Below are 16255 nucleotides of genomic sequence, written 5' to 3'. Positions count from 1 at the left end.
GAATGTTTATATTAGTAAAATAATTTATGTTCAAACACTTGAGGATTCGGCATTGTCCATGACTATTGTGTTTAGGATGTGATTTTGAATATTTCGAATATTGGAAAGTAAGAATAGGTGTGATCGGTCATGGGAATTTGAGATGTTGTACATTAGAATTGAAAATACTTGAGACTAGATTACCTTAATAGTGATAATACATTCGGCCTTGATGCATTAATTGAATGTTGGCTAAGGTTTTGATATTTTGAACAAGGATAGTTGTGAATGGAGTGAAAACCATTAAATTATACACATAAGTATCCAGCAAGAAATTTAACTACTAAATGTATTTATACTAGGAGATCAAGACATCAAAAGGGGAGAATCAAACAAAGGCAAAACAAAGATAATCGAGTAGTCGATTGGAAATCGTTTCATCCAATAAGGTAAGTCATTAAGCATATATTTGATATTGCTTAAATGATTGTAAAAATCTATGCAATTGTGTTTAATGGGATGATATATATATATAAATGAAATGTATGTGTATGGAGTGATGACATTTGTTGAATGTAAAAGAAATAGTGAAATGTGCAGAAAGTTGCTTTCGGCACTAAGTGTGCGGGCAATACGTGTGTACGGTGACGAGATTGGCACTAAGTGTGCATGCTGAAAATATATGGCACTAAGTGTGCATGCTGGAAAGATATGGCACTAAGTGTGCATGCTGGAAATATACTGACCTTTGGGTGTGCGAGCTCAAGGGTATGGCACTAAGTGTGCGGGTTTAAAATTGTACAGCACTAAGTGTGCGAGTTTGATTATATAGCACTAAGTGTGCGAGTTGAATACATATAGCACTAAGTGTGCGGATTCACTATATGCTCTTGCATTACAATTGGCACTGAGTGTGCGACATCATCGAGCTAATCCCGGACAGCGGATCGGGTAAGTACCTTGAGCTCATGACGAATAGAAAATACGCTCATGCTCGGGGTTAGTGTGTGATGATTGAAATTGTATGATTATGGTGGAAATGAGTTAGTGTGTGAAAATGCCTCAAATATCTTGTTGTATAGAATATGAAATGTGGATGTATGACTTGGTATGAGATTGAACCGAAAGGTCCGAGGATTTATGGTATAGTTTCAATATGGATGAGTACCTAGCCTCGCTTATTGTTCATGTTGTGATAACTTTATCAATGGATGATTGTTGAATGCTTATGACTTCTGAGTTATAAACTCACTCGGTGTTTTCTTGTCACCCATTTTAGGTCTCTTGGACTCGTATTGTTGCGTGCTTTCGAACCGTCGTTGAAGTCATCACACCGCTGGAAATCTTGTGGTATTGTCTTCGTTGTTGAAGAACATTTGGCATGTATAGGCTATTATGTTTTGTTGAACTGTGGGTTGTAAACTTTAAGCCATGTGAAAATGGCCTATGTGGTCGCCGAGTGGGATGCTAGAACCTATAGCCACGAGTCTTAGAAACTTTAATTTTGATAAGGTGGCCATAATTTGTGTCATGTATGATGGATGATTAAGGCCAAGGAAAGATTCATGAAATTGGCATAGTCTCATCGCAGAAAGCATTGCTAGAGAGAGCAGTAGTGAGATGAGATTGAAAATAACTAAAAATAGTAGAAATAGAATTAAATAGTGAGTAAATTATGACATTGAACCTTGATGAATCTATTTTTATATGGACGAAACGAAAGGACCATATGAGCAGTATACTGAGAGATATTAAAGTTCTCGTGTGACAGGGCCAGAACAGTTTCTGGGTCCCCTGTCCCGACTTTGAAAATTTACCATAAATTATCCAGAAACAATTAGAAGTCATGTCTTATATTCATAGATTCCCCTTTGAGTCTAGTTTCATTAGAAACAAAGGTCATGAGCATTAGAGCTCTGTACGAGATGATATTCAAGTTGTAACGCACGATGGTCAGTGTAGTCGACCCCTGTAACATGGGTGACGTTGACTAATAAACTGTACCAATTGGCCCAACCAAAAATTCTAGAAATAAATCCATGGATGGATATATGAGTCTAAATTCAGGGAAAATTTATGTAATCAGTTTCCGAGTTTTGGAACTCGAGATATGATTTTTAAGGCGACAGTGACGCAGTTTTCCAGCCTGTCTGGAAAGGCCAAATTGATTGGTACTTTGAGAGGATTTGGCCCGTTAACCCCTCGTGTCCGACACCGGTGCGGTCACGGGTTCGGGGTGTTACATTGAAAGCTCAGTTGCAAGAGTTGACGGATAGGGGTTTCGCTCGACCAAGTTTCTCACCTTGGGGTGCACCAGTATTGTTTGTTAAAAAGAAGGACGGAACCATGAGGTTGTGCATCGACTATCGTCAGCTGAATAAAGTGACAATAAAGAATAAATATCCGTTACCGCGTATTGATGATTTGTTTGATCAACTAAAGGGAGCCTCAGTGTTTTCAAAGATAGATTTGAGATCGGGTTATTACCGATTCATGTAATTCGAGATTCGGATATACCCAAAACCGCTTTCGTAAGCGAGATACGGTCACTACGTAATTCTTAGTGATGCCGTTTGGGCTCACTAATGCCCTACGGTATTTATGGATTTGATGAATCGGATCTTTAGACCATATTTGGATCGGTTTGTAGTTGTGTTTATCGATGATATTTTGGTCTATTCGAGAAATGAAACCGATCATGCTAAACACCAGGATTAGTGTTGCAAATTTTTTGGATAAGCGATTATATGCTAAGTTCGAGAAGTGTGGGTTACGTTAAGAGAGGTTAGCTTCTTGGGCCATGTGGTATCTGCATTGGGTATTCGAGTTGACCGAACAAGATTTCGCCATACTTAGCTGGAAGCCTCGAGAAATATTATCGAGGTTCGGAGCTTTTTGGGACTTGCGGTTACTACCGACGGTTTGTAAAAGGTTTCTCGATGATAGCCACACCCATGACGAAGCTACTTCAAAAGATGTTAAGTTGAATGGACGGAAAAATGTCGAAAAGTTTTGATCAATGAAAACTTATTTGACTGAAGCTCAATTTTAGTGCAGCCCGAATCGTGCAAAGAGTTTGTCATCTATAGTGACGCCTCCCTACTTGGGTTAGGTTGCGTATTGATGCAAGAAGGTCGAGTTGTGGCCTATGCGTCGAGACAATTAAAGCCACATGAGAAAAATTATCCGACCCATGATCTCGAATTAGTTGCCATCGTATTCGCCTTGAAAATATGGCGACATTACTTATTTGGTGAGAAGTGCCATGTATTTTCGGATCACAAAAGTCTCAAATATTTGATGACTCGAAGAGACTTAAATCTGTGACAAAGACGTTGGCTTGAGTTGTTGAAAGATTATGAGCTTGTCATTGATTATCACCCGGGAAAGGCTAATGTGGTTGCGGACGCCTTAAGCCGAAAATCACTGTTTGCTTTACGAGCGATGAATGTACACTTGTCTGTTCTACCCGACAACGTGTTAGTAGCTGAATTAAAGGCCAAACCATTATTGATTCATCAAATTCGTGAGGCTCAGAAAGTCGATGACGAATTGGTTGCAAAACGGGCTGAATGTGTTTCGAACATGGAATCAGAGTTTCGAATTGATGACGACGATTGTTTGAGGTTCAGAAGTCGTTTGTGTGTTCCAAGGAATTCAGAACTTATTTCGATGATTCTGAATGAAGCTCATTGTAGCCGAATGTCAATTCACCTGGGGAGTACGAAAATGTACAACGACCTAAGACGTCAGTTTTGGTGGCATGGTATGAAATGAGACATTTCCGATTTTGTCTCGAAGTGCTTATTATGTCAGCAAGTGAAGGCGGAACATCAAGTGCCTACTAGTTTACTTCAGCCGATCATGATACCTGAATGGAAATGGGATCGAGTCACGATGGATTTTGTATCTGGGTTGCCAGTGTCAGCAAGTAAGAAGGATGCGATTTGGGTCGTTTTTGATAGACTGACTAAGTCGGCTCACTTTATCCCTCTACGCACGGATTTTTCATTGGATAAACTAGCTATGTTTCTCAGATTGTGAGATTACACGGGGTACCTATTTCTATCGTGTCGGATAGAGATCCGAGATTCACCTCGCGATTTTGGAAGAAATTACAAGAAGCTTTGGGTACCAAGTTGCATTTTAGCACCGCTTTTCATCCCCAAACCGATGGTCAATCCGAGCGGATAATTCAGATACTTGAGGATATGTTGAGATGTTGCATCCTCGAGTTCAGTGGTTCATGGGAACGGTATCTACCTTTGATTGAGTTCGCTTACAACAATAGTTTTCAGTCAAGCATTAAGATGGCGCCTTACGAGGCTTTGTACGGTCGAAAATGCCGTACACCATTGTTTTGGACCGAGCTCGGTGAAAGTAAAATTTTTGGAGTTGATTTGATTAGATATGCTGAACAGAAAGTAAAAGTAATCCGTGAAAGTCAAGGCGATACCGGATCGTCAAAATCGTATGCGGATTTAAAATGAAGAGATATTGAGTATCAGGTGGGAGACAAAGTGTTTCTTAAGGTATCGCCTTGGAAAAAGATACTCAGATTTGGCCGTATGGGCAAATTGAGTCCGAGATTCATTGGGCCGTATGAGATCTCTGAACGAGTTGGCCCAGTTGCATATAGGTTGCTTTTACCCCCTGAACTCGAAAGGATCCACAACGTTTTTCATGTTTCGATGCTATCCGATCCTACGCACGTAATAAACCCCTCCGAGGTTGAAATTCAAGCCGATATGAGTTATGAAGAAGAACCGATTCGTATCCTAGCTCGAGAAGTGAAAGAGTTGCGAAACAAAAGGGTTCCGTTAGTGAAAGTGTTATGGCTCAAACACGGGATCGAAGAAGCTACTTGGGAAACCGAGAATGCCATGAAAGAACGATACCCAAACCTATTTACCGGTAAGATTTTTGGGGACGAAAATTTCTTAAGTGGGGGAGAGTTGTGACAGCCCTAATGTGACCCTAGTAGGGAAGTGGTTTCGGGGCCACAAAACCGAGTCATAAAAATAATTAGCTGTCATATTTGATGCTTATTATATGTATATATGCATGTGTGAAAAATTTCATATTTGAATTTTGTTTAATTGTAGGTGAATTTTAGTAAATAGGACTTATGTGAGAAAATTTTGAAATGTGATAGGTCAAAACATAAGGATCTATTAGTGCATGAAATAAAAAGGAGGGGACTTGCATGTCAATTTCCCCCCCCCCAATTAGTAGTGGCCGACCATGACAAGTATGGTGGACCATGTGTGATGGGCAAAAACATGTCATAAACATGTTAAATTAGTGTTTCATGGGAGGTATGATAAAATAAGGAGCATGGGAATAAAATAATGAAAGGGAATATGATGAAAACAAAGAAAAAAAAAAGTGTATGGTTGTTCCCCCATTTTACCGAAACTAGAAAAAAAAAAGAAAAGGAAAGGCTTCATCATTTGGTTCTTCTTGGCCGGTTTGAAAGGAGGAAGAAGAGAGGTTTCGGTCACCTTGAGCTTAAGGGGAGGTTAGTATGTTGTGTTAAATTCTTAAGTTTTAAACTTGTTTCTAGTTAATTAGCTAATTTCTTACACAAACCATGGCAAAATTTCGAAATCTCGGTGATGGCTTGAACATTCGGTTTTGGTTGTTGAAAGGAATGAGTTGGAGGTTGGATCATGTTAAGATTCGCCTTGTACATAAACATTAAGAGTTTGATGTTTTGTGATTTTGGAAGGTAAATAAGGTTATACACAAGATAAATACTAAGATTTTGGTTGACTTGTTTTAGTGAGGTTCGCCAAGGACCTTATGTGCAAGTTTATTCGGTTTAAGTAGAGAAAACATGACGGGTAGATATGAAGTAATGTGTATATTGGTTCGGCTGCTAAGCAAGGAAATAATTGTTAGTAACATAGTATCTATGCACTTATGTATATATATGTATGTACAAATAACCTATTTAGCTATGGATATCTAAGGTGTTAAATAATGAAATTCTTGATGACTTGGGTTAAATAGCATTCGCCAAGGACTATATGGGCTTGCTAATTGATTTAAGTGAAGAAACTATGATAGAGAAATATGACTAAATTGTGGACTTTGACAATTTAAATGATGCATTTGACTTGTGTACCGACCTAGGACGATATGTGTTTCTATATGAAGTTAGATGGTGTTGATGAAATTCGGTAATGCATGATGTTTAAATAGTATTGAGCAAGGTCATTGTACTTAAATTGTATGACATACATGTATTGAATGGAATTGCCCAAGTGAAAAATAATTAAATGAATTTATTTGTTTAAATTAAGCTCAAGAGCAAAGGGGATCTAAATCCGATAAAGGGAAGGAAAAAGTGGTCGAATAGCCATCGAAATCGCTCGACAACATCCGAGGTAAGTTTTCGAGTAACGAGACTTAGTTTACGATTTGATTAAGTCATGACGTATGAGCGTAACAAATATACGGTGATATGATGATTCTACTTGAATTTTATGTTGAGTTAATTTGTCTATAAGTGTGACGGGTAGCCGTATGTGCATAGAGATCGTGTCATAAAGCAAACTAAACCATGCTGTTTGTATGTGGCTAGTGAGCCGAAAATGGGATTGCTTAATACATGACTTGTGTTTGAACTCTGATTATGAAAATGGAATATAAATGTGTCATGATTTGTTGATATGTGCATGAATGTTTGGATGATAACCGGGCTAAGTCCCAAAGACATTTGCGCTAGTGACTAGTTCCAGGCTAAGTCCCGAAGGCATTTGTGCGAGTTACTATATCCGGGCTAAGTCCCAAAGGCATTTGTGCGAGTTACTATATCCGGGCTAATTCTCAAGGCATTCGTGTGAGTTACTATATCCGGCTAAGTCCCAAGGCATTCATGCGAAGTTACTATATCCGGCTATGTCCCAAGGCATTCGAGCGAGTAGCTATATCCGGTTAAATCTCGAAGGTACTTGGCTTGGGAATGAGCGACCTTGCTGTAATAGTTTCAATTAATATTTCGTAAAATCCCGGTGATGAGGTATGTTTCAGTATGTGCTTTGAATTAGTTGATCCTTACAAATAAGTATTCGCTCAATCGATAAATGAGCTACCGCCTTTGGCTATGTTGATCTTTTGTGTATGAATATAAGGGTTGGTAATGTGAAGTAAGTATGATATTGAGAATTTGTGCATGTCAAATTATCCATTTAGCCATATGAATGCTACATTTTAGTTGTGTCAAATTGTATGGCTCAAAACTTACTAAGCAATGCTTACTCCGCTTCTGTAAATCTCTGTTTTATAGATTTTGGTTCTTCAACTATCGGACTCGGGATTTTTGAAGTCGAAGTCGCCCACACTATCAAAGCTCCTTTTTGGTACACTTTTGGTAGAACTTTGAAATGGCATGTATAGGACGCCCCTTTTTTTTGTTATTAGTCAAGTATTTTGGTGTTGTATATATTTGGATAGCCATGCAAAAATGGCTTATATATATTTTGAGCATAATGTTATAATCATCTTGAATGTATATGTTCATTAAGAGCCATGGAAATGTTTGGCAACGATTAGCCATTAGAATGGTTCATCATGATTATATTTTTGGGCTATATATGCAAAAGGGCTAGTTGAATCATGGAAACTATGAAATAGGTAAAGTCTACCTTAAAGGCGGATCTTGACAAAGAAGATGATGTAGATTTGAAAAATCACTAAAATAGTAGGAATGGAATTAAATAGTGAATAAATTATGTAATCAAACCTTAATGAATCTACTTTCACATGGAAGAAACGAAACGATCATATGAGTTGTATGTTAAGAGATATTTATGTTTTAGCGAAATAGGGCCGAACGGTTTCGGATTCCTGTTCCGACTTTGGAAATTCATTATAAATTAACCAGAGACATTTAGAAGTCATGCCATATATTTATAGATATCCAACTCGTAATGCATGAAGGTCAGTGTAGTCAAACCCTGAAACAGGGGAGACTTTAACTAATAAACTGTACTAATTGGCTCGACCAAAAATTCTAGAAAAAAATTTGTAGATGGATATATGAGTCTAGTTTCAGGAAAGGTTTACGGAACTGGTTTTTGGGTTTTGGAACTCAAGATATGATTTTTAAAGTGACAGTGACGCAGTTAGCCAGCTCGTCTGGAAATTTAAAATGGACTATGCAAATAAGCGAGTTAAGTCCGCAAACCCCTCGTGTCTAAATCCGGCAACGGTCTCGGGTACGGGGTGTTACAATCCATACCTATACAAACCATATAACTAAAAATTCTAAGTTTAAACACAATAAAACATTTTAGCACCATGGCCAAACACTTCATGAAGTTGCTAAGACCCATCCTTTTCAAATTCTCACACACACTCACATCCAATCCTTTTTGTTAAGCACTCAAACTCTATCATCTTCATACCTCATCAACACAACATCAAACACCAACCAAGAAAGACAACATCCATGGCCGAGTATCATCTCCATCAAATAGCAAAGATTTAAACCATGGGCTAGGTAGAATTCAAACTAACAACTAAAAATATGCATGAATTTCATGGAATAACATCAAACTTACCTCTTCCTAATCATCAACCAACCGAACATGAAGCAAGAGAATTCTTTTCTTCTTCTTCCCTCAAGCCACGGCAATGGAGGAGCAAGGATGAAACAACTTTGGTTTCTCCTCCCACTCACCTCATGTTTTATTATTCTTAATTCATTATTTTATTTTGTAACTAAAAAATGTTAATAGAAAATACATATTACCATTAATAGCCCATACCATGGCCGCCACTATCCAAGATTTGGCTAATTTGACATGCAAGTACACTTTTTTGACATCATGCACTATTAGATCCTTATAGATTAACCTATCACATTTCAAAAGTGTCACACCTAAGTCCTATTAACTAAATTCACATGCAATCGACTAAATCGAAGCTTAAAATTCTCACACATTCATATCAACATATTTTAGACAATAAATATTTTATTCAAATACTTCGGTGATTCGGTTTAGCGATCCTGAAACCGTTTTTCGACTAGGGTCAATTTAGGGCTGTCACAACTCTCCCCCACTTAAGAAATTTTCGTCCCCGAAAATCTTACCAGTAAATAGGTTTGGGTATCGTTCTTTCATAGAGTTCTCGGTTTCCCAAGTAGCTTCTTCGACCCCGTGTTTGAGCCATAACACCTTTACTAACGGAACCCTTTTGTTTTGCAACTCTTTCACTTCACGGGCTAGGATACGAATCGGTTCTTCTTCATAACTCATATCGGCTTGAATTTCGACCTCGGAGGGATTTATTACGTGCGAAGGATCGGATCTGTATCCTCGAAGCATCGAAACATGAAAGACGTTTTGAATCTTTTCGAGATCAGGGGGTAAAATCAATCTATATGCCACTGGACCAACTCGTTCGGATATTTCATACGGCCCTATGAACCTCAGACTCAGTTTGCCCTTACGGCCAAATCGAGTATCTTTTTCAAGGTGAAACTTTAAGAAACACTTTGTCTCCCACGATACTCAATATCTCTTCATTTTAAATCCGCAGACGACTTTCGACGATCGATCTTGCCTTCGGACTTTCACGAATTATTTTTACTTTCGCTCAAAGATCTTTAATCAAATCAACTCCGAAAATTTTACTTTCACCGAGCTCGGTCCAAAACAATGGTGTACGGCATTTAGACCGTACAAAGCCTCGTAAGGTGCCATCTTAATACTTGATTGAAAACTATTGTTGTAAGTGAATTCAATCAAAGGTAAATACCGCTCCCATGAACCACTAAACTCAAGGATGCAACATCTCAACATATCCTCGAGTATCTGAATTATCTGTTCGGATTGACCATCAGCCTGTGGATGAAAAGCGGTGCTAAAATGCAACTTGGTACCCAAAGCTTCTTGCAATTTCTTCCAAAATCGCGAGGTGAATCTCGGATCTCTATCCGACACAATAGAAATAGGTACCCCGTGTAATCTCATAATCTGAGAAACATACAATTCAGCTAGTTTATCCAGTGAATAATCCGTATGTATGGGAATAAAATGAGTCGACTTAGTTAGTCTATCAACAACAACCTAAATCGCATCTTTCTTACTTGCCGACAATGGCAACCCAAATACAAAATCCATCGTGATTCATTCCCATTTCCATTCAGGTATCATGATCGGCTGAAGTAAACTTGTAGGCACTTGATGTTCCGCTTTCACTTATTGACATATTAAACACTTCGAAACAAAATCGGAAATGTCTCGTTTCATACCATGCCACCAAAACTGACGTCTCAGATCGTTGTACATTTTCGTACTCCCCGGGTGAATTGACATTCGGCTTCGTTCAGAATCATCGAAATAAGTTCTGAATTTCTTGGGACATACAAACGACTTCTGAACCTCAAACAATCGTCATCGTCAATTTGAAACTCTGATTCCATGATCGAAATACATTCAGCCCGTTTTGCAACCAATTCATCATAGACTTTCTGAGCTTCACGAATTTGATGAATCAACAAGGGTTTGGCCTTTAATTCAGCTACTAACACATTGTCGGATAGAACAGACAAGTGTACATTCATCGCTCTAAAGCAAACAGTGATTTACAACTTAAAGCATCCGCAACCACATTAGCCTTTCCCGGGTGATAGTCAATGACAAGCTCATAATCTTTTAATAACTCAAGCCAACGTCTTTGTCACAGATTCAAGTCTCTTTGAGTCATCAAATATTTGAGACTTTTGTGATCCGAATATACATGGCACTTCTCACCAAATAAGTAATGTCGCCATGTTTTCAAAGCGAATACGATGGCAGCTAGTTCGAGATCATGGGTTGGATAATTTTTCTCATGTGGCTTCAATTGTCTCGACGCATAAGCTACAACTCGACTTTCTTGCATCAATACACAACCCAACCCAAGTAAGGATGCATCACTGTAAATGACAAACTCCTTGCCTGATTCGGGCTGCACTAGTACTGGAGCTTCAGTCAAATAAGTTTTCAGTTGATCGAAACTTTCTTGACACTTTTCTATCCATTCAAACTTAACATCTTTCTGAAGTAGTTTCATTATTGGTGTGGATATCATCGAGAAACCCTTTACAAAGAGTCTATAGTAATCGGCAAGTCCCAAAAAGCTCTGAACTTCAGTAATATTTCTCGGAGGCTTCCAGTTAAGTATGGCTGAAATTTTGCTCGGATCAACTCGAATACCCGATGCAGATACCACATGACCCAAGAAGCTAACCTCTCTTAACCAGAACTCACACTTACTGAACTTATCATATAACTGCTTATCCTGTAAAATCTGCAACACTAATCCCAGGTGTTCAGCATGATCGGTTTCATTTCTCGAATAGACCAAGATATGATCGATAAAAACGACTACAAATCGATCCAAATACGGTCTGAAGATCCGATTCATCAAATCCATAAATACTGCCGGGGCATTAGTGAGCCTAAACGGCATCACTAAAACTCAGAGTGACCGTATCTCGCTTAAAGCGGTTTTGGGTATATCCGAGTCTCGAACTCATGAATCGATAATAACCCGATCTCAAATCTATCTTTGAAAACACCGAGGCTCCCTTTAGTTGATCAAACAAATCATCAATACGCGGTAACGGATATTTATTCTTTATTGTCACTTTATTCAGCTGACGATAGTCGATGCACAACCTTATGGTTCCGTCCTTCTTTTTCACAAACAATACTAGTGCATCCCAAGGTGAGAAACTCGGTCGAGCGAAACCTCTATCCATCAACTATTGCAACTGAGCTTTCAATTCCTTTAATTCCGTTGGTGCCATACGATACGGAGCTATCGAAATCGGTGTAGTCCGGTACAAGTTTGATGCCAAACTCTACTTCCGAACGGTGGTAACCCGGTAATTCTTGGGAAAAACATCCGGATATTCACAAACCACTGGTACCGATTCAAGTTTCTTTTCTGACTCTTTATTATCAAGTACGTATGCAAGGTACGCTTCACACCCCTTTCTCACATATTTTTGAGCTAACATCGAGGATATTATTGTTGGCAATCCATTCAAAGCAAAGAGACTCAACTCGGATTATCTCATTATTTGCACACCTCAAATCAATAGTCTTACTTTTGCAATTCACAATTGCATCATGTACGGTCAACCAATCCAAACCGAGAATAACGTCAAATTCATCAAATGGTAAAAGCATCAAATCGACCGGAAAACAGGAACCTCTGATTACTAGGGGGCATTTCTTACACACTTTATCGACAAGCACATAACGACCCAAGGGATTCGACACTCGAATTACGAACTCAGTAGACTCAACAGGTAAAGTCTTACTGGATGGTAAGGTCTCACATACATATGAATGAGTAGAACCAGGGTCAATCAAAGCAATCACATTAGTATTAAAGAGAGTGAAAGTACCGGTAATAACATATGGCGAGGAAGCATCCTCGCGTGCGCGTATAGCATAAGCTCTAGCAGGAGTACGAGCCTCAGATCTGATTGTAGCATCTCTAGATCCTCTCTGACCACCACTAGCATTCCCCGTATTTCTAGACGGTCTACCCCGAGTAGTAGTAGCACCTGGTTTCCCACTCTGATTTACATTTTGTTCAGACAGTCTCAGGCAATCCTTAATAAAGTGGTCAACTGATCCGCACTTATAAAGGGAGCAGTCATGGAATCTACAACTCCCCGAATGCCATTTACCACAATACTAGCACTCTGTTCTGTCTTGATGATCATTTCCAACACTGGCAACCGAAGTGACTCGTGTACTCACAGGGGGTCGATCACGATCTCGTCTAGAAAAGCCCGAAGTGTCTTTAGGTCGGCCTAAATCATCTCTAAATTTCTTCAATGACTGTTGAAAGGGCTTTCCCGAAGATCTCTTACGAAACTCCTTTGCTCCCATATCAGCTTTTCTTTTCTCCTTACTGAGCTCTTCGGCTTTCCAAGCTCGCTCGACAAGTACCACAAATTCTCTGATTTCTAAAATACCAACATACAGCTTTATATCATCGTTCAGTCCATCTTCGAAACGTTTGCACATCACAGCTTCTGAAGAAATGAATTCTCGCGCGTACCGGCTCAGCCTTACAAACTTTCGTTCATAGTTAGTAACCGACATGGAACCTTGTTTAAGTTCAAGAAATTCTTTCCGTTTTTGATCAATGAATCTCTGGCTGATATACTTTTTTCGAAACTCGGTTTGGAAAAACTCCCAAGTTACTTGTTCTCTGGGCTGCAGAATCAACGTATTCCACCAATAGTAGGTGGAATCACGTAGCAAGGAGATCGTACACTTTAGGCATTCATCGGGTGTGCAAGATAGTTCATCAAGTACCCGAATAGTGTTGTCCAACCAAAATTCAACTTGCTCGGCATCGTCGCTATCTGTAGCTTTAAATTCAGTAGCCCCGTGTTTTCGGATTCTATCAACTGGGGGCTTATTTAACCTTATCTAGTCGATTCTTGGAGGTATCGCGGTGTGGAAATTTGTATTAGTCGGGAATGGAGGTTGTGGAACAGTAGTATTAGTTCGAATATCTTGATTGAACCAATCATTCATCACGTTATAAAAGCCTGTCTAGCTTCATCATTTCGACATCGGCAATAGGTTGAGAGTCCCGGTCTTTGTCCCTTGTGCGTGAGCAGCGCTACACTCTCAAGATCATCACTACCGCTTCGGTTGGGATCGGGATCCATTACTATAAATAAACACATTTTTAAGCGTAAATCTCCACACTATCAAATAAACACATAATGGCATGTATAGATAGACCGGACGTATTACGGTAGTCCTAGAATCGACTAAACCGTAGCTCGATACCAATAAAATTGTAACGCCTGCGTGCAGAGGCAAGGTTCGGAGTCGAACACGAGGTGTTAATGACTTAATTCCATTATTACACGTTCATTTTAAAATTTCTAGACAAGTTGGTTAAGCGCATCACAGTCACTTTAAAAATTATATCTCGAGTTCCAAAACTCGAAAACTGATTCCGTAAATTTTCCATGAAACTAGACTCATATATCCATCTACAAATGTTTTTCTAGAATTTTTGGTCAGGCCAATTAGTACAGTTTATTAGTTAAAGTCTCCCCTATTTCAGGGTTCGACTACTCTGACCTTCATGCATTACGACTTAGATATCTCCCTGTACAGGTCTTCAATCTTATGCCGTTTGTTTCTAATGAAACTAGACTCAAGAAGGAATCTGTACACATAAAGCATGACTTCTAATTATCTCTGGTTAATTTATGGTGAATCTCCAAAGTCGAAGCAGGGATCCGAAATCGCTCGCCCTGTTTCACGAAAACTTAAACATCTCATAAAATACGGCTTATATGGTGGTTTTGTTTCTTTGATATGAAAATAGACTCATCAAGATTCGATTACATAATTTATTCATTATTTAATTACATTTCTACTATTTTTAGTGATTTTCAAACTCACATCACTGCTGCTATGTCAAGCATCTACTTTAAGGTAAATCTCACCTATTTCATAGTTTCCATGATTCAACTAGCCACTTGACATACATAGCACCAAATATGATCATGATTAACCATTCCAATGGCTAGTCATTACCAAGCATTTCCATACCACTCAATAACCATATATACAAAATGATTATAATGCTATGCTCAAAATATATAAGCCATTTTCTCATGGCTATCCGAATGTATACATTACCAAAAGGTACTTAATTAACAACAAAGGTCAGTCCTATACATGCCACTATCGAAGTTCAACTAAAAGAGTACCAAAAGGGCTTAGATAGTGTGGACGACTTTGACTTTGACAATCCCGAGTCCGATAGCTGACGAACAAAATCTATAAAACAGAGAATTAAAGAAACAGAATAAGCATTGAATGCTTAGTAAGTTTTGAGTAATGAAATTATTTACGACTAAAGTATAGCGTTCATATGACCAAATGAATAATTGCATATATGCATATTCTCAAAATCATACTTACTTCACGCTTCAACCATTATATTCATACGAGGAATCAAACCTATCTAAAGGCGGAAGATCGTTAATCAATTGAGCGAATACTATTAAAAAGGAATCAACTTTTCCGATGCATATACGAAACATACCTTATTGTTTGGATTTTATGAGCGTATTAATTGAAATTATTACAGCAAGATCGCTCATTTCCAAACCCAAGTACCTTCAGAATTTAGCCAGATATAGCAACTCGCACGAATGCCTTCGGGACTTAGCCCAGACATAGTCATTAGCACAAATGCCTTCGGGACTTAGCCCGGATATAGTCACTAGCACAAATGCCTTCGGGACTTAGCCCAGATATAATCACTAGCACAAATGCCTTCGGGACTTAGCCCGGATATAATCACTAGCACAAATGCCTTCGGATCTTAGTCCGGTTATCATTCGAATAATCATGCACATATATCAATAAATCATAACACATCTATATTTCATTTTCATTACTAGAACTCAAACACAAGACACTTATCAACCATTACCATTTTCGGCTCAATAGCCACATACAAAGAGCATGATTTTCTTTACTTCATAACATGATCTCTATACACATTCGGCTGGCCGTCATAAGCATAAACTAATTACCTCAATATATAACTCAAGTAGAATCATTATATCACCATTTATTTGTTATGCTTATGTGTCATGACTTAAACAAATCATAAACTAAGTTCCATTACTAGAAGACTTACCTCGGATGTTGTCGAACGACTTCAACGGCTATTCAATTACTTTTTCCTTTCCTTTATCGGATTTAGTTCCCCTTTGCTCTTGAGCTTAATTTAACAAATAAATTGATTTAATCATCTTGAACATCAAGAGAAATTCAAGGTACTTAGCCCATATATATATTAGACATTAGAGTCATATATATGAAATCATGAATCAAATTCAACATATTAGCTAATATTCTCCTTTAGCCGATTATCTAAGTCAAGATAGAATCATCAATATGCTTACCTATAGCCAAATACATGCAACACCAATCTATGTATTCATTCATGTGGTCGAGTATACATATTCCAATATGATATCATTTCCATTTCATTTAACACTTAACATTTACCACATATCAATTAACCCATTTTTTTTATAATTACAAAACTCTTCATCTATTCATGCTCTCATATTCGGTTATCCATACCTATACTAACCGTATAACTAAAAATTCTAAGTTTAAACACAATACAACATTTTAGCACCATGGCCGAACACTTCATGAAGTTGCTAAGACCCATCCTTTTCAAATTCTCACACACACTC

Source organism: Gossypium arboreum, chromosome 10, assembly GCF_025698485.1.
Source record: "Gossypium arboreum isolate Shixiya-1 chromosome 10, ASM2569848v2, whole genome shotgun sequence".
In the NCBI taxonomy this organism is placed as follows: Eukaryota; Viridiplantae; Streptophyta; class Magnoliopsida; order Malvales; family Malvaceae; genus Gossypium; species Gossypium arboreum.
The sequence above is the reverse complement of the archived record's forward strand: the minus strand, read 5'-3'. Positions refer to the sequence as shown.